The sequence below is a fragment of the Heptranchias perlo genome, chromosome 16, assembly GCF_035084215.1.
Source record: "Heptranchias perlo isolate sHepPer1 chromosome 16, sHepPer1.hap1, whole genome shotgun sequence".
In the NCBI taxonomy this organism is placed as follows: Eukaryota; Metazoa; Chordata; class Chondrichthyes; order Hexanchiformes; family Hexanchidae; genus Heptranchias; species Heptranchias perlo.
Window position 1 is genome coordinate 13,763,067 of NC_090340.1, and position 22,954 is coordinate 13,786,020.

Sequence of the window (22,954 nt, forward strand, 5' to 3'; positions counted from 1 at the left end):
TGTAAGTTTACTCTCATACTCTATTTTTCCCCTCTTAATCAATCTCTTGGTCCTTTTTTGCTGAATTCTAAACTGCTCCCAATCCTCAGGCTTGTTACTTTTTCTGGCAACTTTATATGACTCCTCTTTGGATCTAATACTATCCTTAATTTCTTTTGTTAGCCATGGTTGGGCCACTTTTCCTTTTGTGTTTTTGTGCCAGAAAGGAATGTATAATTGTTGCAATTCATGCATTCGTTCCTTAAATGTTAGCCATTGCCTATCTACCGTCATGCCTTTTAATGAAGCTTCCCAATCTATCATAGCCAACTCACTCCTCATACCTTCGTAGTTTCCTTTGTTTAGATTTAGGACCCCAGTTTCAGATTGGACTACTTCACTTTCCAGCTTAATGAAGAATTCTATCATGTTATGGTCACTCTTCCCTAAAGGACCCCGCACAACAAGATTATTAATTAACCCCTTCTCATTGCACAATACCCAATCTAGGATAGCCTGTTCCCTGGTTGGCTCCTCAATGTACTGGTCTAAAAAAACCATCTCGTCCATACTCCAGGAATTCATCCTCCACAGTATTATTGCTAATTTGATTTGGCCAGTCTACATTTAGATTAAAGTCAGCCATGATTACTGTAGTACCCTTGTTACATGCATCTCTAATTTCCTGTTTGATGCCATCCCCTACATTACCACTACTGTTTGGAGGCCTACAGACACCTCCCACCAGTGTTTTCTGCCCCTCGGTGCTTCTTAACTCCACCCAGACTGATTCTACATCTTGATTCTCTGAGCCAATATCCTTTCTCACTATGGCTCTGATTTCATCCTTTACTCACAATGCCACCCCACCTCCTTTTCCTTTTTGCCTGACTTCCTAAATATCGAATACCCTTGGATATTCAGCTCCCAGCCTTGGTCACCATGCAGCCATGACTCTGTAATTACAATTATATCATATCCGTTTACATCTATTTGCGCTGTTAATTCGTTTACCTTATTACGAATGCTTCGTGCATTCAGATACAGTGCCTTTAGATTTGTCTTTTTAACATTTTTAGACTTCTTAACTTTTTTTTGCACTATGGCCCTATTTGTCTGATTTCCATTTTTTCTTACCGGGACTCTATTTGTTAGTGCACTCTTTTGTTTGTACGCTCTGTCCCTTCCTGACACAATCTGGTTATCCTTACCCCAATCACTTTCCTGCACTGCTTCTTTGTCTTTTCTCTTTAGCATTCTAGATTTCTCTCCACTGGGACCCTCCACCCCCCTTATTTAGTTTAAAGCCCTATCTATCTTCCTAATTATTCGATTCGCTGGAACTCTGGTCCCAGCACGGTTCAGGTCCGTCCCAACGGAACAGCTCTCTCTTTCCCCAGTACTGGTGTCAGTGCCCCATGAATCGAAACCCACTTCTCCCATGCCAATCTTTGAGCCACGCATTCAACTCTCTGATTTTATTTATGCTGCGCCAATTTGCTCGTGGTTCAGGTAATAATCCAGAGATGATTACCTTTGTGGTTCTGCTTTTTAATTTAGTCCCTAGCTGCTCAAACTCTCTCAGCAGAACCGTTTTCTCAGTCTTACCTGTGTCGTTGGTCCTTACGTGGACCACGACAACTGGATCCTCCCCCTCCCACTCCAAGTTCTTCTCCAGCCCGGAGGAGATGTCCTTAACCCTGGCACCGGGTAGGCAACATCGCCTTCGGGACTCATGCTCCTGGCTGCAGAGAACAGTGTCTATCCCCCTAACTATACTGTCGCCTACTACAACCACCTTCCTTTTACTCCCCCAGCTTGAACGGCTTCCTGTACCATGGTGCTGTGGTCAGTTTGCTCATCCTCCCTGCAGTCCCCGCACTTGTCCACAAGGGTTGCAAGAACCTCAAATCTATTGGACAAGTGCAGCGACTGAGGCTCCTACAATACTACCTCCTGGATCCCCGTACCTGCCTCACTCACAGTCACACCCTCCAGACTCTGACCACGTGTCAATTCTAAAGTATTTAATCTAAGGGCTGTGGTTGACTCCTGGAGCAAAAGGTCCAGGTAACTTTCTCCCTCCCTGATGTATCGTAATGTCTCCAGCTCGGACTCCAGCTCCTCAACTCGGAGCCAAAGTTCTTCAAGCCGCAGACATTTACTGCAGCTCGAGGGATTATGATCACTCTTCCCCAGAAGATGCTTTACTGTGAGATTACAAATTAACCCTGTCTCATTACACAATACAAGTTCTAAAATAGCCTGTTCCCTGGTTGGTTCCCATGACGTATTGTTCTAGGAAACTGTCTCAAATACATTCCATGAACTCATCCTCCAAATTACCTTTGCCAATTTGATTTGTCCATTCTACATGAAGATTAAAGCCCCCCACGATTATTGCATTACCTTTGTTCCAAGCTCCTATTATTTGATCATTAATCCCCTGTCCAACAGTATTGCTGCTATTAGGGGGCCTATAAACTACTCCCACACTGTTGTCTGCCCCTTGTTATTTCATATCTACACCCATACAGATTCACTGAGCCAAGATCCTTTCTTACTACTGTCCTTATGTCATCTTTTATTATCAGGGCTACACCACCACCTTTTCCATTCTGCCTGACGTTTGTACAATGCATTGATCAGTTGTTCATAGCAAGGGGAGAGAGGTTTGTACAATGCATAGATCATCTGTTGATGTGTCGGGGAGAGAGGTTTGCACAGTGCATTGATCATCTGTTCATGGGTCCGGGGGGAGAGGGGTTTGTACAATGCATTGATCATCTGTTCATGGGTCTGGGGGGTGCAGAGGTTTGTACAGTGCATTGATCATCTGTTCATGGGTTTGGGGGGAGAGGGGTTTGTACAGTGCATTGATCATCTGTTCATGGGTCTGGGGGGGAGAGAGGTTTGTACAATGCATTGATCAACTGTTCATGGGTCTGGGGGGGAGAGGGGTTTGTACAATGCATTGATCAACTGTTCATGGGTCTGGGGGGGTGGGCAGAGGTTTGTACATTGCATTGATCAACTGTTCATGGGTCTGGGGGGGAGAGGGGTTTGAACAGTGCATTGATCATCTGTTCATGGGTCTGGGGGGGAGAGAGGTTTGTACAATGCATTGATCATCTGTTCATGGGTCTGGGGGGGAGAGGTTTGTACAGTGTATTGATCAGTTGTTCATGGGTCTGGGGGGGAGAGGGGTTTGTACAGTGCATTGATCATCTGTTCATGGGTCTGGGGGGGAGAGGTTTGTACAGTGTATTGATCAGTTGTTCATGGGTCTGGGGGGGAGAGGTTTGTACAGTGTATTGATCAGTTGTTCATGGGTCTGGGGGGGAGAGAGGTTTGTACAGTGTATTGATCATCTGTTCATGGGTCTGGGGGGGAGAGAGGTTTGTACAGTGTATTGATCATCTGTTCATGGGTCTGGGGGGGAGAGGGGTTTGTACAGTGTATTGATCATCTGTTCATGGGTCTGGGGGGGGAGAGAGGTTTGTACAATGCATTGATCATCTGTTCATGGGTCTGGGGGGGAGAGGGGTTTGTACAGTGCATTGATCATCTGTTCATGGGTCTGGGAGAGGGGTTTGTACAATGCATTGATCATCTGTTCATGGGTCTGGGGGGGGAGAGAGGTTTGTACAGTGCATTGATCAACTGTTCATGGGTCCGGGGGGGAGAGAGGTTTGTACAATGCATTGATCATCTGTTCATGGGTCTGGGGGGGGCAGAGGTTTGTACAGTGTATTGATCAGTTGTTCATGGGTCGGAGAGAGGTTTGTACAGTGTATTGATCAGTTGTTCATGGGTCGGAGAGAGAGGTTTGTACAGTGTATTGATCAGTTGTTCATGGGTCGGAGAAAGAGGTTTGTACAGTGTATTTATCAGTTGTTCATGGGTCGGAGAGAGAGGTTTGTACAGTGTATTGATCAGTTGTTCATGGATCGGGGAGAGTGCGTTGTACAGTGCATTGATCAGTTGGTCATGGGTCGGAGAGAGGTTTGTACAGTGTATTGATCAGTTGTTCATGGGTCGGAGAAAGAGGTTTGTACAGTGTATTTATCAGTTGTTCATGGGTCGGAGAGAGAGGTTTGTACAGTGTATTGATCAGTTGTTCATGGATCGGGGAGAGTGCGTTGTACAGTGTATTGATCAGTTGGTCATGGGTCGGAGAGAGGTTTGTACAGTGTATTGATCAGTTGTTCATGGATCGGGGAGAGTGCGTTGTACAGTGCATTGATCAGTTGGTCATGGGTCGGAGAGAGGTTTGTACAGTGTATTGATCAGTTGTTCATGGGTCGGAGAAAGAGGTTTGTACAGTGTATTTATCAGTTGTTCATGGGTCGGAGAGAGAGGTTTGTACAGTGTATTGATCAGTTGTTCATGGATCGGGGAGAGTGCGTTGTACAGTGTATTGATCAGTTGGTCATGGGTCGGAGAGAGGTTTGTACAGTGTATTGATCAGTTGTTCATGGATCGGGGAGAGTGCGTTGTACAGTGCATTGATCAGTTGGTCATGGGTCGGAGAGAGAGGCTTGTACAATGCATTGCTCAGTTGTTCTTGGGTTGGGGAGAAAGATTTGTACATTTCATTGGTCGGTTGTTTATGGGTTGGGGGAGGGCAACTTGTGATGTGCATTGATCACCTGTTCCTTTGTCGGGAGAGAGTTTTGAACAGTGCATTTAAGTCAAGGCACAAGTCAGGAGTGTGATGGAATACTCTCCACTTGCCTGGATGAGTGCAGCTCCAACAACACTCAAGAAGCTCGACACCATCCAGGACAAAGCAGCCCGCTTGATTGGCACCCCATCCACCACCCTAAACATTCACTCCCTCCACCACCGACGCACCATGGCTGCAGTGTGTACCATCCACAGGATGCACTGCATTAACTCGCCAAGGCTTCTTCGACAGCACCTCCAAACCCATGACCTCTATCACCTAGAAAGACGAGAGCAGCAGGCACATGGGAACAACACCACCTGCACGTTCCCCTCCAAGTTACACACCATTCCGACTTGGAAATATGTCGCCGTTCCTTCATCGTCGCTGGGTCAAAATCCTGGAACTCCCTTCCTAACAGCACTGTGGGAGAACCTTCACCACACGGACTGCAGTGGTTCAAGAAGGCAGCTCACCACCACCTTCTCAAGGGCAATTAGGGATGGGCAATAAATGCACCCACATCCCATGAATGAATGAAAAAAAACATTGATCAGTTGTTTATGAGTCAGGGAGAATGGTTCTTACAGTGCGTTTATCGGTTATTTGTGGGTGGGGGAGAGAGAGGTTTGTACAGTGAATTGATCAATAGTTCATGGGTTGGGGGAGAAAGATTTGTATAATGCATTGATCACCTGTTCATGTGTCGGGAGAGAGTTTTGTACAGTGCGTTGAAGTCAAGGCACAAGTCAGGAGTGTGATGGAATACTCTCCACTTGCCTGGATGAGTGCAGCTCCAACAACACTCAAGAAACTCAACTGCTTCCAGGACAAAGCAGCCCACTTGATTGGCACCCCATCCACCACCCTAAACATTCACTCCCTTCACCACTGGCGCACTGTGGCTGCAGTGTGTACCATCCACAGGATGCACTGCAGTAACGCGCAAAGGCTTCTTTGACAGCACCTCCCAAACCCGCAACCTCTACCACCTAGAAGGACAAGAGCAGCAGGTACATGGGAACAACACCACCTGCACGTTCCCCTCCAAGTCACCACCATCCCGACTTGGAAATATATCGCCGTTCCTTCATCGTCGCTGGGTCAAAATCCTGGAACTCCCTTCCTAACAGCACTGTGGGAGAACCTTCACCACACGGACTGCAGTGGTTCAAGAAGGCGGCTCACCACCACCTTCTCGAGGGCAATTAGGGATGGGCAATAAATGCGTCCACATCCCATGAATGAATAAAACAAAATTGATCATCAGTTCATGGGTCGAGGGAGAAAGTTTTGTATAGTGCATTGACCAGCTAGTCATGGGTCGGAGAGAAAGGTTTGTACAGTCGTTGATCAGTTGTTCATGGGAAAAGGGGAAAGCTTTGTGCAGTGCATTGATCAGTTGTTCATGGGTTGGGGGAGAGAGGCTTGTTTAGTGCATTGATCAGTTGATCATAGGTTGGGGGAGAGAGGCTTGTTTAGTGCATTGATCAGTTGATCATGGGTTAGGGGAGAGAGGCTTGTTTAGTGCATTGATCAGTTGATCATGGGTTGGGGGAGAGAGGCTTGTTTAGTGCATTGATCAGTTGATCATGGGTTGGGGGAGAGAGGCTTGTTTAGTGCATTGATCAGTTGATCATGGGTTGGGGGAGAGAGACTTGTTTAGTGCATTGTTCAGTTGATCATGGGTTGGGGGAGAGAGACTTGTTTAGTGCATTGTTCAGTTGATCATGGGTTGGGGGAGAGAGGCTTGTTTAGTGCATTGATCAGTTGTTGATGGGCTCGGGAGAAAGGTTTGTACAGGGCATTGATCAGTTGATCATGGGTTGGGGAAGAGAGGTTTGTTTAATGCATTGATCAGTTCTTGATGGGCTCGGGAGAAAGGTTTGTACAGGGCATTGATCAGTTATTCGTGGGTCCAGGTAATGGAGGAGCATGAGTGTCATACTGCAGTGATGGACACTGAGTCGGGCCCACAAAGGCCTCAATTCCGGGTGACTCCCGACTATTCCTAACTTCGAACTCTTCTGATCCCTACCCAGTAACCATTGCTGCCGAGTGCATAGAGATAGAGGCAGAATCAGGTGTGGACGTGATGCCCCCACAGTGGACGAACCTGCTGACACTAAGTGTATCACATCACACAGGAAAAATGGGAGGCCTATAGAATCATTTCCCAGCATGAGTCTTTGGGAGGGAGAGGACAATAAACAGGGGAGTTAAAAATGTAAAGCTGGTGTGCAGGAATACAGCAAGGATTCAGTGAGGATACAGCAAGGATTGAGTGAGGGTTCAGTGAGGATTTAGTGAGGATTCAGAGAGGATTCAGTGAGGCTGAAGGTAAGGATTCATTGAAGATTCAGAGAGAATTTAGTGAGGATTCAGTGAGTATTTGGTGAAGATTCAGTGGGCATCCAGTGAAGTTTCAATGAGAATTTAGTGAGTATTCAGTGAAGATTCAGTGAGGATTCAATGAGCATTCAGTGAGGATTTAGTGAGCATTCAGTGAAGATTCAGTGAGGATTCAATGAGGATTCAGTGAGGATTCAATGAGGATTCAGTGAGGATTCAGTGAGGATTTAGTGAGGATTCAGTGAGGATTTAGTGAGGATTCAATGAGGATCCAGTGAGGATTTAGTGAGGATTCAGTGAGGATTCAATGAGGATTCAATGAGGATTCAGTGAGGATTTAGTGAAGATTCAGTGAGGATTTAGTGAGGATTCAATGAGGATTCAGTGAAGATTCAGTGAAGATTTAATGAGGATTCAATGAAGATTTAGTAACGATTCAGTGAAGATTTAGTGAGGATTCAGTGAGGATTCAGTGAGGATTTAGTGAAGATTCAGTGAGGATTCAGTGAGGATTTAGTGAGGATTCAGTGAGGATTTAGTGAGGATTCAATGAGGATTCAGTGAGGATTTAGTGAAGATTCAGTGAGGATTCAGTGAGGATTTAGTGAGGATTCAGTGAGGATTTAGTGAGGATTCAATGAGGATTCAGTGAAGATTCAGTGAAGATTTAATGAGGATTCAATGAAGATTTAGTAACGATTCAGTGAAGATTTAGTGAGGATTCAATGAGGATTTAGTGAGGATTCAGTGAGGATTCAGTGAGGATTTAGTGAGGATTCAGTGAGGATTTAGTGAAGATTTAGTGAGGATTCAGTGAGGATTTAGTGAGGATTCAATGAGGATTTAGTGAGGATTCAGTGAGGATTTAGTGAAGATTTAGTGAGGATTTAGTGAAGATTCAGTGAGGATTTAGTGAGTATTCAGTGAAGATTCAGTGAGGATTCAATGAGCATTCAGTGAGGATTTAGTGAGCATTCAGTGAAGATTCAGTGAGGATTCAATGAGGATTCAGTGAGGATTCAATGAGGATTCAGTGAGGATTCAGTGAGGATTCAGTGAGGATTTAGTGAGGATTCAGTGAGGATTTAGTGAGGATTCAATGAGGATCCAGTGAGGATTTAGTGAGGATTCAGTGAGGATTCAATGAGGATTCAATGAGGATTCAATGAGGATTCAGTGAGGATTTAGTGAAGATTCAGTGAGGATTTAGTGAGGATTCAATGAGGATTCAGTGAAGATTCAGTGAAGATTTAATGAGGATTCAATGAAGATTTAGTAACGATTCAGTGAAGATTTAGTGAGGATTCAGTGAGGATTCAGTGAGGATTTAGTGAAGATTCAGTGAGGATTCAGTGAGGATTTAGTGAGGATTCAGTGAGGATTTAGTGAAGATTCAGTGAGGATTCAGTGAGGATTTAGTGAGGATTCAGTGAGGATTTAGTGAGGATTCAATGAGGATTCAGTGAAGATTCAGTGAAGATTTAATGAGGATTCAATGAAGATTTAGTAACGATTCAGTGAAGATTAATGAGGATTCAATGAGGATTTAGTGAGGATTCAGTGAGGATTTAGTGAGGATTCAGTGAGGATTTAGTGAGGATTCAGTGAGGATTTAGTGAGGATTCAGTGAGGATTTAGTGAAGATTTAGTGAGGATTCAGTGAGGATTTAGTGAGGATTCAATGAGGATTTAGTGAGGATTCAGTGAGGATTTAGTGAAGATTTAGTGAGGATTTAGTGAAGATTCAGTGAGGATTTAGTGAGGATTCAGTGAGGATTCAGTGAGGATTCAATGAGGATTCAGCGAAGATTCAGTGAGGATTCAGTGAAGATTTAGTGAGGATTCAGTGAGGATTCAATGAGGATTCAGTGAAGATTTAGTGAAGATTCAGTGAAGATTTAGTGAGGATTCAGTGAAGATTTAGTGAGGATTCAGTGAAGATTTAGTGAGGATTCAATGAAGATTCAGTGAGGACTCAATGAGGATTTAGTGAGGATTCAGTGAGGATTCAGTGAGGATTTAGTGAGGATTTAGTGAAGATTTAGTGAGGATTCAGTGAGGATTCAGTGAGGACTCAATGAGGATTTAGTGAAGATTCAGTGAGGATTCAGTGAGGATTTAGTGAGGATTTAGTGAAGATTTAGTGAGGATTCAATGAAGATTCAGTGAGGACTCAATGAGGATTTAGTGAGGATTCAGTGAGGATTCAGTGAGGATTTAGTGAGGATTTAGTGAAGATTTAGTGAGGATTCAGTGAGGACTCAATGAGGATTTAGTGAAGATTCAGTGAGGATTCAGTGAGGATTTAGTGAGGATTTAGTGAAGATTCAGTGAGGATTCAGTTATGATTCAGTGAGGATTCAGTGAGGATTTAGTGAAGATTCAGTGAGGATTCAGTGAGGATTTAGTGAAGATTCAGTGAGGATTCAGTGAGGATTCAGTGAAGATTCAGTGAGGATTCAGTGAGGATTTAGTGAAGATTCAGTGAGGATTCTGTGAGGATTTAGTGAAGATTCAGTGAGGATTCAGTGAGGATTTAGTGAGGATTCAGTGAGGATTTAGTGAAGATTCAGTGAGGATTCAGCAAAGATTCAGTGAGGATTTAGTGAAGATTCAGTGAGGATTCAGTGAGGATTTAGTGAGGCTAAAGGTGAGTGTAAAATATCTGGAAATAAAAAGCTGGAATTGGTGAAAGTCACCTTTGGATTGTTGTAAAAACCCAATGGTTCATTATTGTCCTTTAATGAAGGAAACCTGCCGTCCTACCCCGGTCTGGCCTATATGTGACTCCAGTCCCACACCAACGTGGTTGACTCTTAACCGCCCTCTGAAGTGGCCGAGCAAGACACTCAGTCAGGGATGGGCAATAATAAATGCTGGCCTTGCCAGCGACGCCCATATCCTGAGAATGAGTGAAAACAATCCTTTTCTCAGCGTCCGGACTAACTGAACAGCAGTTTCCTTTGGGGGCTCCTGCTGGCTGCTGGGGACCTGCATGTCGGGAGCCTGGTGCGAGGTTAATGCCCGTTAACAGCCAGCCTGCAGTCCCTGGTAACACGCCCCTCAGCTCAGAGCGGGGCATAACTGCAGTTCTCCCAAAGCAAATGACAACTGCCAGCCCTCATAGGGTTAACCCCCTCGGACGTGGCACTGGGGAGACCCAGTCCACAGCTTCTGACAAACATGTTTCCTGGTAGATCAGGTTGAAACCAGTTTCCTGCTCACAATGAAACAGGCAAATTCCAGCCCGATGCAGAAATCCAGGGATCGCTGAGGCACAGAGAGAGGGAGAGAGACACACACACACAATTATAGGCTGGGAATTTGCAACTCTTGATGGACCACCTCCCCATCTCCTCCAACTGAAGTGAACAGCTGTTAGCTCCATGCATACATTAACATACAAATACTCCTGTGGACAGTTTAACAGAGGCACAGTTGACAAGAGTTAATTAAATCGCCCCCACATCCCCCAACAAAGGGCCCATCATTTATTTACTTCCATTTTGCAGACCATTTCATCCTATGTTGAAATACAACAAGCTGGCCCTTTTATTTTTAATTAATTGAGTCGGTGTGTCAGGGAGGCTTTGAATCTAATCGCGGAACGTGTTATCCGCAAAGATCACTAACTGAATTCAAATAATGAAAAAGTAATAGGAAGAGGCCCGATGCCATGAATAATTTATTGCCTTGCGCTGAGTCACTTTTTTTTGACTCATCCCTTTCTCAGATTGTCCAGGCCTGCATTGTGCTCCGAGTGTGACTGCTCTTCCCCTTCTGTAGGTGCTGACTCACGCTGACGGGCGATGCCACGAAGAAAGCACGAAAGAATTCACATTTATATCGTGCCTTTCGCGACCTCACTATGTCCCAAAGCGCTTCACAGCCAATGAGGGACTTTTTCTGAAGTGCAGTCGCTGTTGTACCGTGGGGAAACGCGGCAGACAATTTGCGCACAGCAAGATCCCACAAACATTAAATCAAAAGCAAAATACTGCGGATGCTGGAAATCTGAAATAAAAACAGAAAATGTTGCAGAAGCTCAGCACTGTGGAGATAGAAACAGAGTTAACATTCGACCTGAAACGTTAACTCTGTTTCCACGGATGCTGCCATAACTTGCGGAGCTTCTCCAGCATTTTATCCCACAAACATTAGAGATGTTGGTTGAGTGATAAATATTGGCTAGGACACCAGGGAGAACTCCCCTGCTCTTCACAGAACTGATCTTTTACATCTACCTAAGAGGGCAAACTGGGTATAAAATCTTATCTGAAAGTCAGCACCTCCAGACAGTGCAGCACTCCCTTGGAGTGTCTGCCTTGAATTTTTTACTCAAGTCTCTGGAGCAGGACTTGAACCCACAACCTTCTGACTCAAAAGCAAGTGTGCTACCCACTGAGCCATGACTGATATACCTTGGGTGAGAGGGGAAAGCCAGCCAGGATCCCAAATCCCGTCCCCTATCTGGAACGTGTGAGTGCGTGGATGTCGGGTGGGGACAGGATCGGGAGTGGGATCGGGATCGGGATCGGCTCTCATGGGCCCCACGATCTTACTCATTTGCTGGTACTCGTTTGTCCAGACTCGGAATCGAAGAGTGGCCGCTTGGGGAAGGTGCCGGAAGGCTGCTGCTTACCTTCAGGAGAGGAGGAAATCACAACAAGGAAGCCGGAGGGGAAAAAAAAGACTGTGAGAAGACATTTCGAAAACTGCTCGAGATCAGTACTCAGCTCCATTTTAACAGCAGTTTCCAAGGCAACCGAGCAGCTCCAGTAGCAGAGTGCTGGACTCCCAGTCAGAAAGGCCTGAGTTTGAAACCGGGCCTGTAATGCTGAGTGAGGGAGGGAGGGGGAGGGGGAGATTGAGGTCATTATTAGGGATGTGTAAAGGGACGCTGTATAACCACAACACACAGAAAAACAACATTCCAACCGTCCCTGACCCGGGAGGCCTCGTATTGTCAGTGTGTACAACAAAACACTGGGAGATGGCTCCACTCTCAGCCTGCCCCCTCACAGGAGCACTGCCGTTCCTTCAACTTCCTGATTGTTTCTGCCATCGGTCTTGTAGGGGTTCGAAAACAAAAAAAATCCCACACACCATTCACAAAAAGCCCTGCGCAAAGGACTGATCTGAATGGCCCGTGTTGTGAGAACCGCAGCAGCAGGAAAAGCCTGTGAGGGGCCCATTACCCAGTGGGCATTTTCTGAATGGCGAGCCCATGCTTATCAATGGCTTAATCTCTCTTTGGGTCAGTCCTGATTTCTTTGACCTTATTGTCCTAGGTCCTGGTTGTAGGAGGCCAGGTCACGGTTCTAAGACCCCCACTCTGTGCTGCTTTGAATTCTCCCAGTGAAAAAATTCTCTCCCCCCCCCACCGCCTCAATCCGTGCCCAGCTTAAATAAAACACTGTCTTCTCTTATTTCCACACCACTTCTCTCCTTCCTTTCCTGAGGACAGCCATTTCCAGAGCACAATTCCACCCATCACCCTCTGTTAGATCACCCAAGTGGCCTTTCACCATATAGAACCTTTAGTGGCCGGAGTTGTTTAGGGACCAGTTAATCTGTTTTTGGTAGGGGATTGAACCTGGCCTGTTTGACTAAGTAAGGCACCAGGCAGTGCATCTACCGATCAGAGGGAGCAACCCCTTCATATTTTGCCTTTGTCCTTGGCTAAGTGCCAGCACTGTCCCCTCTGAGTCAGAAGACCATGGGCTCAAGCCCCATTCTAACACCTGAGCACAAAATCTAGGCCAATACTCCAGTGCATTCCTGAGGGAGTGCTGCACTGTCGGAGGTGCCGCCTTTCCGATGAGGTGCTAAACCAAGGCCCCGTCTGCCCACTCAGGTGGGATGCCAACGATCCCATGGTAATATTCAAAGAGCAGGAGACCTGTCCCGGTGTCCTGGCCAATTCTCATCTCAACCAACACCACCAAAAACAGATTAACTGGTCATTCATCTCATTGCTGTTTGTGGGAACTTGCTGTGCGCAAATTGGTGGCTGCGTTTGCGTACAAAACAGTAACAGCACTTTAAATAGTACTTCCTTGGCTGCGAAGAGCTTTCAGGATGTGAAGCCTTCAGCTGCCTAGGCCCTAAGCTCTGGAATTCCCTCCCTAAACCTCTCCATCTCTCTACCTCTCTCTCCTCCTTTAAGACTCTCCTTAACGCCTGCCGCTCACCTGTCCTAATATCTCCTTACGTGGCTCGGTGTCATTGTGTTTGATAACGTGCCTGTGAAGAGTTAAAGGCGCTATATAAATGCAAGTTGTTGTTATATAAATGAGAGTTCTTTCCCTCTTTCAGATTTACCAACTGAGTGATTAGAATGGAGTTTGCATAGAATTCCTTTTCAGGGTTTTAAAGGTTTTCCAGGATGTATGTTATATTTACCTGTGTAGTATAAAATATTCAATTAGTTTGCATCTGAGTCAAAGGTTTATGGGTTCAAGCCCCAGTCTAGATTACATATATTCTAGTCCATAGCAAAACCTGAATCCACAACCTTCTAACTCAGAGCTGGGAGTACTACCAACTGAGCCAAGCTGACACTGTGTCACAATAATGATAGAATGATATAAAAGCAGCTTACATCAGCCAGGGACCCCTCGTCCCCCCACCCCCCCCCCCCCTACTTTATCCAGTCACCGTCGCTGGAAAGTGTGTCGGTGTTAGATGAGGGCAGGATCAGGCTCACGGCGATGCCCCCATGGCCGAAGAGCCTGCCACCCCTTGTGGAACCGTCTCCAAGACGAATCATCACCTTCAGGAGAGGAGGGAAAGAAAATTAAAACAAAATGAAAATCAGGAACCTTAAACCCACCGGAGGTGAAATTGGTCTCGGACGCTAGCGAATCGGCAGCCTGTTTACTTTTCCGTTGACTTTGATTGGGCGGTTGTAAAACAGGCTCCTGATTCGCTGTCGCCCATTTTGGCCAGCTTCACCCTCAGCCTTCCCCAAACTCCAAACGTCTGGACAGCAGATCTCGCTGTGCTCTCGATCATCGATTAGTTCTACCTGTGTCTGTGATTGACTTGTTTTCCTTGTCATAAAGCGGGGTGGGTTTTTTTTTTTGCCCTGAAAACCTCTAATCTTTGGATCCCTAAACTTTTCAAGAGGAACCTCAACATTTCTATTTATCTGCAAAAAGCTCCCTGCCTCCCACAAACACAGAACTGCTGGAGATGGGGCCTGGGGTGTTTGTTGGGACACTACACAGCCGGTAGCAGCTGTACAATGTGGGGTTGGGGGGTGGTGTGAGGATAGATGAGGCCAGTGGGATGTGGAGGGTCTCAACAAGTGATTGCATCTGGGTCCCTACATCAGGCATCAGGAACAACATTCCCTGGAGTGTCTTGGAACAACAACAGCTAACCCAAACACGGCTTTGGGATCTGACTGATTTTTTCTGAGGCTGCGATGGAGCTAGTAGGAAAGAGAAAAAGAAAGCCTGGACCGGCATGGCTGGGAGAGGAACGCAGCAGCGCTGAGAAATTAGAGAGATTCATAGGGGCACCAGGACGATCTGGGGCAAGGGGAGATAGATAGAATGGGAGGAAAACCAGCTTCACCGGAAAAAAGGATTTGAAGGCAATATGGTGACATTGAGAGCTGAATCAGTATCAGAACGGGAGGAGGCAGCTCTGACCCATCTCCCACTCCGCTCGATAACCACTCATCTCGACACGACGCTGAGCTCTTGTTCCATCGCCTCCGCGCCCACTTCTTAGGCCAGGAGTCTTCCCCCCATTCGCCTGTCTTCAGAATTCTCGCTCCACCTGCCCCCCCCCCCACCCCCCCCCCCCCGGTCTCTTACCCTCTCTTGATCTTTTCATTGCGAACTGCTGGCATGACATCGGCCGTCTCAATTTCTCTGCTCTCCTCACTCACTCTAACCTCCCTCTGAACTCACAGCACTCCGTTCTCTCAGGTCCAACCCTGATATTGTCATTAAACCTTCTGACACGGATGGCGCTGTTATTGTTTGGTGCTCAAGCCTCTACCTTGCGGAGGCTGAACTGCATCTCTCCGACACCTCCTCCTACCTCCCCCTGGACCACGACCCCACCGCCGAACATCAAGATCGTTTCCCAGATCGTCACTGACCTCATCTCCTCTGGAGATCGTCCCCCCATGGCTTCCAACCTCATACAATCATAGAATCATAGAATGATTATAGCACAGAAGGAGGCCATTCAGCCCGTCGAACCCATGCCGGCTCTCTGCAAGAGCAATCCTGTTAGTCCCACTCCCCCTGCCCTGCAAATTTTTTCCCATCAAGTATTTATCCAGTTCCCTTTTGAAGGCCATGATTGAATCTGCCTCCACCACCCCCTCGGTCAGTGCATTCCAGATCCCAACCACTCGCTGTGTAAAAATGTTTTTCCTCATGTCACCTTGGTTCTTCTGCCAATCACCTTAAATCTATGTCCTCTGGTTCTCGACCCTTCTAACTCATAGTCCCCCGACCCCGCACAGCCCACTTCTACCATCTTCCCAAGATCCACAAACAGGACCGCCCAGCTAGACCCATCATTTCAGCCTGTTCTTGCCTCCTGGCATTTATTTCTTCCTATCTCGACTCTATTTTTTCTCCCCTTGTCCATCTCTTCTGGTCTACGACCATGACACCCTCCGCCACTTTAACAGTTTCCAGTTCCCCGGCCCTAACCATCTCCTTTTCACCATGGACGTCTAGTCCCTCTACACCTCCATCCACCAGGGGACGGTCTGCGGACCCTCCTCTTCTTCCTTGAACGGAGGTCCAACCAGTCCTCATCCACCACCACACTCCTCCGCCTGGCTGAACTTGTTCTGACATTGAACAATTTCTCCTTTGACTCCGCTCACGTCCTCCAAATAAAGGGTGTCGCTTTGGGAACCCGAATGGGTCCTAGCTATGCCTACCTTTTTGTGAGATACGTGGAACATTCCGTGTTCCAGTCCTACTCAGGTCCCCTCCCTCACCTCTTTTTCCGGTACATTGATGACTGTATCAGTGCCATTTCCTGCTCTCGCCCCGAACTGGAAAATTTCATCAACTTTACTTCCAATTTCCACCCTTCCCTCGCCTTCACATGGTCAATCTCTGACTCTTCCTTTCCCTTCCTCGTCTTCTCTATCTCCATTACTGGGATAGGCTGTCAACCAATTTCTGCTATAAGCCCACCGACTCCCACCTTGATTACACTTCCTCCCACCCTGCTTCCTGTAAGGATTCTATTCCACTCTCCCAGTTTCTCCGTCTCCGTCTCATCTGTTCTGACGATGCCACCTTCCACACCAGTGCTTCCGATATGTCTTCCTTTTTACTCAACCGAGGATTCCCCTCCACTGTAGTTGACAGGGCCCTCGACTGTGTCCGTCCCATTTCCTGCACTTCTGTCCTCACCCCTTCCCCTCCCTCCCAGAACCATGATAGGTTCCCCCATGTCCTCACCTTCCACCCCACCAGCTTTCACATTCAACAGATCATCCTCCACCATTTCTGCCACCTCCAGCGCGATGCCACCACCAGACACATTTTCCCCTCCCCTCCCCTTTCAGAATTCCGAGGGACCGCTCCCTCCGTGACACCCTGGTCCACTTTTCCATCGTCCCCAACACCCGCTCCCCTCCCCACGGCACCTTCTTGTGCAAGCGCAGGAGATGCAACACCTGGCCTTTCACCTCCCTTCTCACCGTCCAGGGCCCCAAACACTCCTTCCAGGTGAACCAGTGATTTACTTGTACTTTCAATTCAGTATACTGTATTCGCTGCTCACAGTGCGGTCTCCGCTACATCGGGGCGACCAAACGCAGATTGGGTCATCGCTTTGCTGAACTCCTCTGCTCAGTCTGCAAGCAAGACCCTGAGCTTCCGGTCGCTTTAATTCTCCGTCTCACTCCCACTCTGACCTCCCTGTCCTCGGCCTCTTACACTGTTCCAATGAAGCTCAACAGAAGCTCGAGGAACAGCACCTCATCTTTCAATTCGGCACTTTACACCCTTCCGGACTCAAAAATGATTTTGATAACTTCAGATCATAATCGCTGCTCCCATTTTCTCGGACAGCAGGTGCTGGTAATGGTTCTGTTGTCGCCATTTACAGCTCCTCTAGACCCATCTTTTGTTTCTTTACTTGTCCCATTACCACCCCCTTTGCCTTGCACCATCATCTCCTTTGTCATTTAATCAATCCTGCCCTCCACCCTATCACCCTCCATCCTTTTATTCTATCCTCCCCTCCCTTTCCTCCCCCATCTTTCCCTGACTCTGTACTTGCTTAAAAACTGTTTAATCTTTACTTCTTCCAGTTCTGGCGAAAGGTCATCGACCTGAGATGTTAACTCTGTTTCTCTCTCCACAGATGCCGCCTGACCTGCTGAGTATTTCCAGCATTTTCTGTTTTTATATCACTGGAACAGATTATCTGATCATTTATCTCATTGCAGTTTGTGGGATCTTGCTGTGCGCAAATTGGCTGCCATGTTTTCTACATCACAACAGTGACTACACTTCATTGGCTGTAAAGCGCTCTGGGGATGTCCTGAGGCTGTGAAAGGCACTGAATAAATGCAAGTTCTTTCTTTAAACAAACAGTAAAGGAGGCCTCAGCAGCTGTGCGGTCTTGTGAGGTTGAAAAGAAATCCAAGTCCCAGGCTGGACACTACGATTCACAGCTGATACCTCCTGATCCACCAGCCCTGACTCTGCTGACATCTCCTGATCCACCAGCCCTGACTCTGCTGACATCTCCTGATCCACCAGCCCTGACTCTGCTGACATCTCCTGATCCACCAGCCCTGACTCTGCTGACATCTCCTGATCCACCAGCCCTGACTCTGCTGACATCTCCTGATCCACCAGCCCTGACTCTGCTGACATCTCCTGATCCACCAGCCCTGACTCTGCTGATATCTTAACACGATAAGGTTCTGGTGAGAGTGGCAGAGTTAGCGATGAGTTAGTACAAGTGTCACATAGTTACCATGTTGCTGAAATGAGAATTAGTGAGATTACAGTGCTAGGTGCACAGCCCTTCTCTAATCACTACATCCCAACTTGTCACTTGGTTTATTTAGTGTATTAGCACCAATACACATTCGAAAAATTCACACTTAAACCAATGCACCTTCAACATCTCAATCTTCCCTCCTCATTCTGGGCTTCTCTATCTCTATATCTGGGGATAGGCTGTCCATGACGTCTTTTACAAGCCCACTGACTCTCAAAACTACCTGGATTATACCTCTCCCTATCCCACTTCTTGTAAGGACTCCACTCCCTTCTCCCAGTTTCTCCATCTCCGTCGGATCTGCCCCGATGATGTCACCTTCCACATCGGAGCTTCCGGATTATCCTCCTCTTTCCACAGCCGAGGATTCCCCTCCGCTGTGGTTGACCCGACTCTCGACCATGCTTCTGCCCTCACCCCTTCTCCCCCCTCTCAGAACTATGATCGGGGTTCTCCTTGTGCTCACCTTCCACCCCACCAGCCTCTGCATTCGACCGATCATCTTCCACCAGCTCCGTTACCTCCAACGTGATCCCGGCACCAAACACATCTCCCCCGCCCCAGCCCGCCCTGCCCCTCTCAGCATTCTGAAGGCACCGTTCCCTCCGTGGCGCCCTGATTCACTCTTCCATCACCATTACTACCTGCTCTCCTGCCCCTGGCACCTTCCCATGCATGAGAAGGAAATGCAGAGCCTGCCTCCCTCCTCCCACACCACTGACCAGGGCCCTAAACACTCCTGTGTGAGACAGAGACTTACATATCCTTCCTCTGACCAGTACACCGTTATTTACTGCTCACAGTGCAGCCTCCTCTACGTCGGAGAAACCAAACACAGATCAGGTGACCGCTTCGCTCCGTTCTGTCCTCAAGCCCGACCCTGATCTCCCTCCCTCTTGCCATTCCAATTCTCCGCCTCACTCCCGCTCTGACCTTCTGCACAGTTCTAATAAGGCTGAATGTGAGGTCGATGAACAGCATCTCATCGTTCTATCAGACACTTGACAGCCCTCTGGCCTTGACAGTGACTTTAATAGCTTTAGGCCTTGGCTATAGTGCTAAGGATGAGGACCCCCCTCCCCCTATCAGAATGCTGCCAGCGGGTTAGGCCGTACACTTGGAGCCGGCCTGCGTTTTTTTATTCCACCAGATTCCCGGGCCACTGGAGCCTGCTCCACATTGCCGGTTTCTCGTGGTTCCCTTACTACCTATCTCCTTTAAATATTCACTCTCTCTGAGTCTCATACAAGCCTTTATTTCGCTGATTTCTCTCATTATGCCTCCTGTTGTCTCCTGTGCTAATATCACTTCCGCCATTTAACCATCTCCTGTCCTTCACCCAAGCGCCTCACAACTCATTCCATTTTTTCTCCTGTGTGTGTGTGTTTTTTTTCTTCTTCCCTTCTCCCTTCCCCTTCTTCTGTTCTCTTTTTAAACGCTGTTCATCTGTAATATCGCCCGGTCCTGAGGAAGGGTCTTTAGACCTGAAGTGCAGACTCCTGTTCTCTCCACAGATGCTGCCTGACCTGCTGAGTGTTTCCAGCATTTTCTGTATTTGTTTCAGATTTCCAGCAGTATTTTGCTTTTTGTCGATACACCGTAACAGTGTGGGCAGCAGTCTCGCCCCTGAGCCAGGAGGTCGTGGGTTTAAATCCCACTCCAGAGACTTAACCTAGGCCGACACTCCTAGTGCAGTACCGAGGGTGTGCTACACTGTCAGAGGTGCCGCCTTTCGGATGAGACGTTAAACTGAGGCCCTGTCTGCCCTCTCAGGTGGACATAAATGATCCCATTGCACTATTCGAAGTCCTGGCCAATATTTATCCCTCAACCAACATCACTCAAACAGATGATCTGGTCATTATCACATTGCCGTTTGTGGGATCTTGCTGTGCGCAAATTGGCTGCCACATTTCCTACAATACAACAGTGAATACACTTCAAAAGTACTTCACTGGCTGTAAAGTGCTTTGGGACATCCTGAGGTTGTGAAAGACGCTATAGAAATGCAAATCTTTTCTTTCCTTAATGTTGTGTAAAGAGCTTCTTGTGTGATAGGAACAGGAGTAAGCCTGTTCCACCATTCATTGCCTCAATATTGCTCGCAGTGCTCCCACCACTAGTGACAGGTCTTCTTCCTCGTCTCGAGGCTCTTGTACTCTGTGCTTGTTCTGGGATCCTGTTCAGGGAGAGTACCGTACATGTGTCGGCCTCCTGCACTTGCACTGCACGTGGGGAGACAATCCCTTCAGCCGTCCTGAGCTTTATTGTGTAATGATGGGGATAGGAGTGCAAATACAGAGCTGGCTCTTACATTTACCTCACTCTAACTCTCTCCTGTAACCCTTCACATTTTCACGTTTCTACGAAGCCAGATCAGCAATGACTGGCTTGAAAATGCGGGCGAAATGTTTGAGAGCATTTTTGCCAGGAGTTGGGCCTATATTACTGATCATTTGGGAGCCTAGGCCCTGAGGGAATCACAGGAGCACTGAAAGACAGTAAATGCTGCCAATTACAATGACCGCAGGGGGTGATGATAAGACGTTAACTCCCCCCACCCCCCCTTAAAAAGTCCCTTTCTTCCAGGAGGGCAGTTCCACGGCCTACTGTGAGCCACCATCAGCGAGAATTACATTGTCACTTTGTTTCAGCAGGTCGTCAGACTCTGGCTGGCAGGATCGCTGCACCATTGTTTTACTTCAATAGGAAGCCCTTGACTGGGGAAAACTGGAGATTTATGAACAGACAGCTATTCAAACGAGCTAACTACATTATGGGCCATTGTAAAGCAGTAATCCTCTCAGGGCTACTTCCTGTGGCATCAACTAGGCCTCTGCTGTGGGTAATAATGCAGGCAAGTCATTTCACTGCTCCTTCTTATCTCTCTTAATATCTGTTTCACACTGGGAGTTTCTTGGGGGAGGGGGGGAGAGGAAAGCACTTAGGCCCCATGTGGAGAGGCATGACCAGATTAGGTTTATGGCCCATCATGCCTGCTGTAAATAGGGATGTGGTTGTGGTCCTTGTATGAAAGGAGAGGTCCAGTATTCGCTCATAACCTGATGTTAGCGGAATATTATCGGCCATAATATCTCAGTCATTGGCGGTTTTTTATTAAAGGAGCTGCCTTTGTCTTTGCACTGCTATTCCATTGCCAGTCTGCTCCTTGGGGTTGATTTTGCAATGGTGGCGGGTTGGCACCGGGGGTGTGGGGGGTGATTTGGCGCGTGGCAAACCCGCACGAACAAAACTTACCGTTTCCGATGCGATCGCACGTTGATTGATGATGATTAACGTCCTCTCCGGGTTTCGTGCCTGGCAGCCAGCCTGATTGACAGACTGGCTGCTGTCAGGAGCTGCAACGCAAGGTGAGGGGTGGTGGGGAGAAAGAGAGAGAGCGAGACGTCATCCTGTGCTGGAATGGAAGATCGGGGGGGGAGAGTGGAAAATCCGGGGGAGAATGGAAGATCGGGGTGGGTGAGGGGAAGATCGGGGGGGTGCGAAGAGGGGGAGATTGGAGAGGGAGACATCGGACATCAGAGCAGGGTGCAAAGGCAGGTTCATTTTGTGTTTTAACTTCCTTCTATGGTGTTTGTACTTTATTTAGTTTATTTTTCCCTGATCCTGGTTTCACCAGGCGTGAATCAGAAGCGGTGGGCAAGCCGCCCAGGTAAGTTAAAAGTCATTACAATTACGTCATCTGTCACAGGTAAAATGCCTTAAGTACCTCAGTGAGGTACATCCGGCTCTTTAACTGTCATCCCGCCCGGGACTTCTGTTTTCGGGTTGCCCGCGCGCACACAGGTGGGCCCCGAGCGGGATTTCCGCGATTTTCAGAGCCCCGCCCGCCCCCAATCCACCCGCAATTGCCCCCTAAAATTGAGCCCCTTGTCTTTTCCCTCCCTATGTGTTTTGTAGCCCAAGCTGAATATTTGTCACACGGTGTACCACCTCCCCAACCCTCCCCATATTAACGGAACCGAGCTCTCACATCCAGGCTGCTGACGACTCCCTCGCGTGAACACAGAATCAAACGCTGCATCCCTTGGCCAAAGCAGTGCTGGCGGTAGTGTCGAGAGAGAGAGAGAGAAGGAAACAAAGGGAAGCAAGTAAAATATGAGAGAAAAGACATTTCCAGCACATTGTGAGAAAAGGCACTGGGAGAACAAAAGGATAGCCACGCAACCTATGGCCAGTTTTATGAGTTGTAAACAATTTTACAACACCAAGTTATAGTCCAGCAATTTTATTTTAAATTCACAAGCTTTCGGAGGCTTCCCCCTTCCTCAGGTGAACGATGTGAAATGAAGTCCTCGAAATGAAATCGCATTTATAATTCACAGAACAATGCTTGGTGAGTACAGACAGTTTTTTCAACTGCCCGTTGCCAAGGCAATCAGTGTGCAGACAGACAGGTGTTACCTGCCAGGTCTCACAGAATATACAAATCACCAAAAAAAAAAAAAAAAAAAACCAACAAACAAAAAAAAACAGAGATAGAGAGGTAGAAACATAGAAAAGACAGCAACTGACCCGTTATATTAAAAACAGATAACATTTGTTCGCTGGTGGGGTAACGTGTAGCGTGACATGAACCCAAGATCCCGGTTGAGGCCGTCCTCATGGGTGCGGAACTTGGCTATCAATTTCTGCTCGACGATTTTGCGTTGTCGTGTGTCTCGAAGGCCGCCTTGGAGAACGCTTACCCGAAGGTCGGTGGATGAATGTCCATGACTGCTGAAGTGTTCCCCGACTGGGAGGGAACCCTCCTGTTTGGCGATTGTTGCGCGGTGTCCGTTCATCCGTTGTCGCAGCGTCTGCATGGTCTCGCCAATGTACCATGCTCTGGGGCATCCTTTCCTGCAACGTATGAGGTAGACAACGTTGGCCGAGTCACAGGAGTATGAACCATGCACCTGGTGGGTGGTGTCCTCTCGTGTG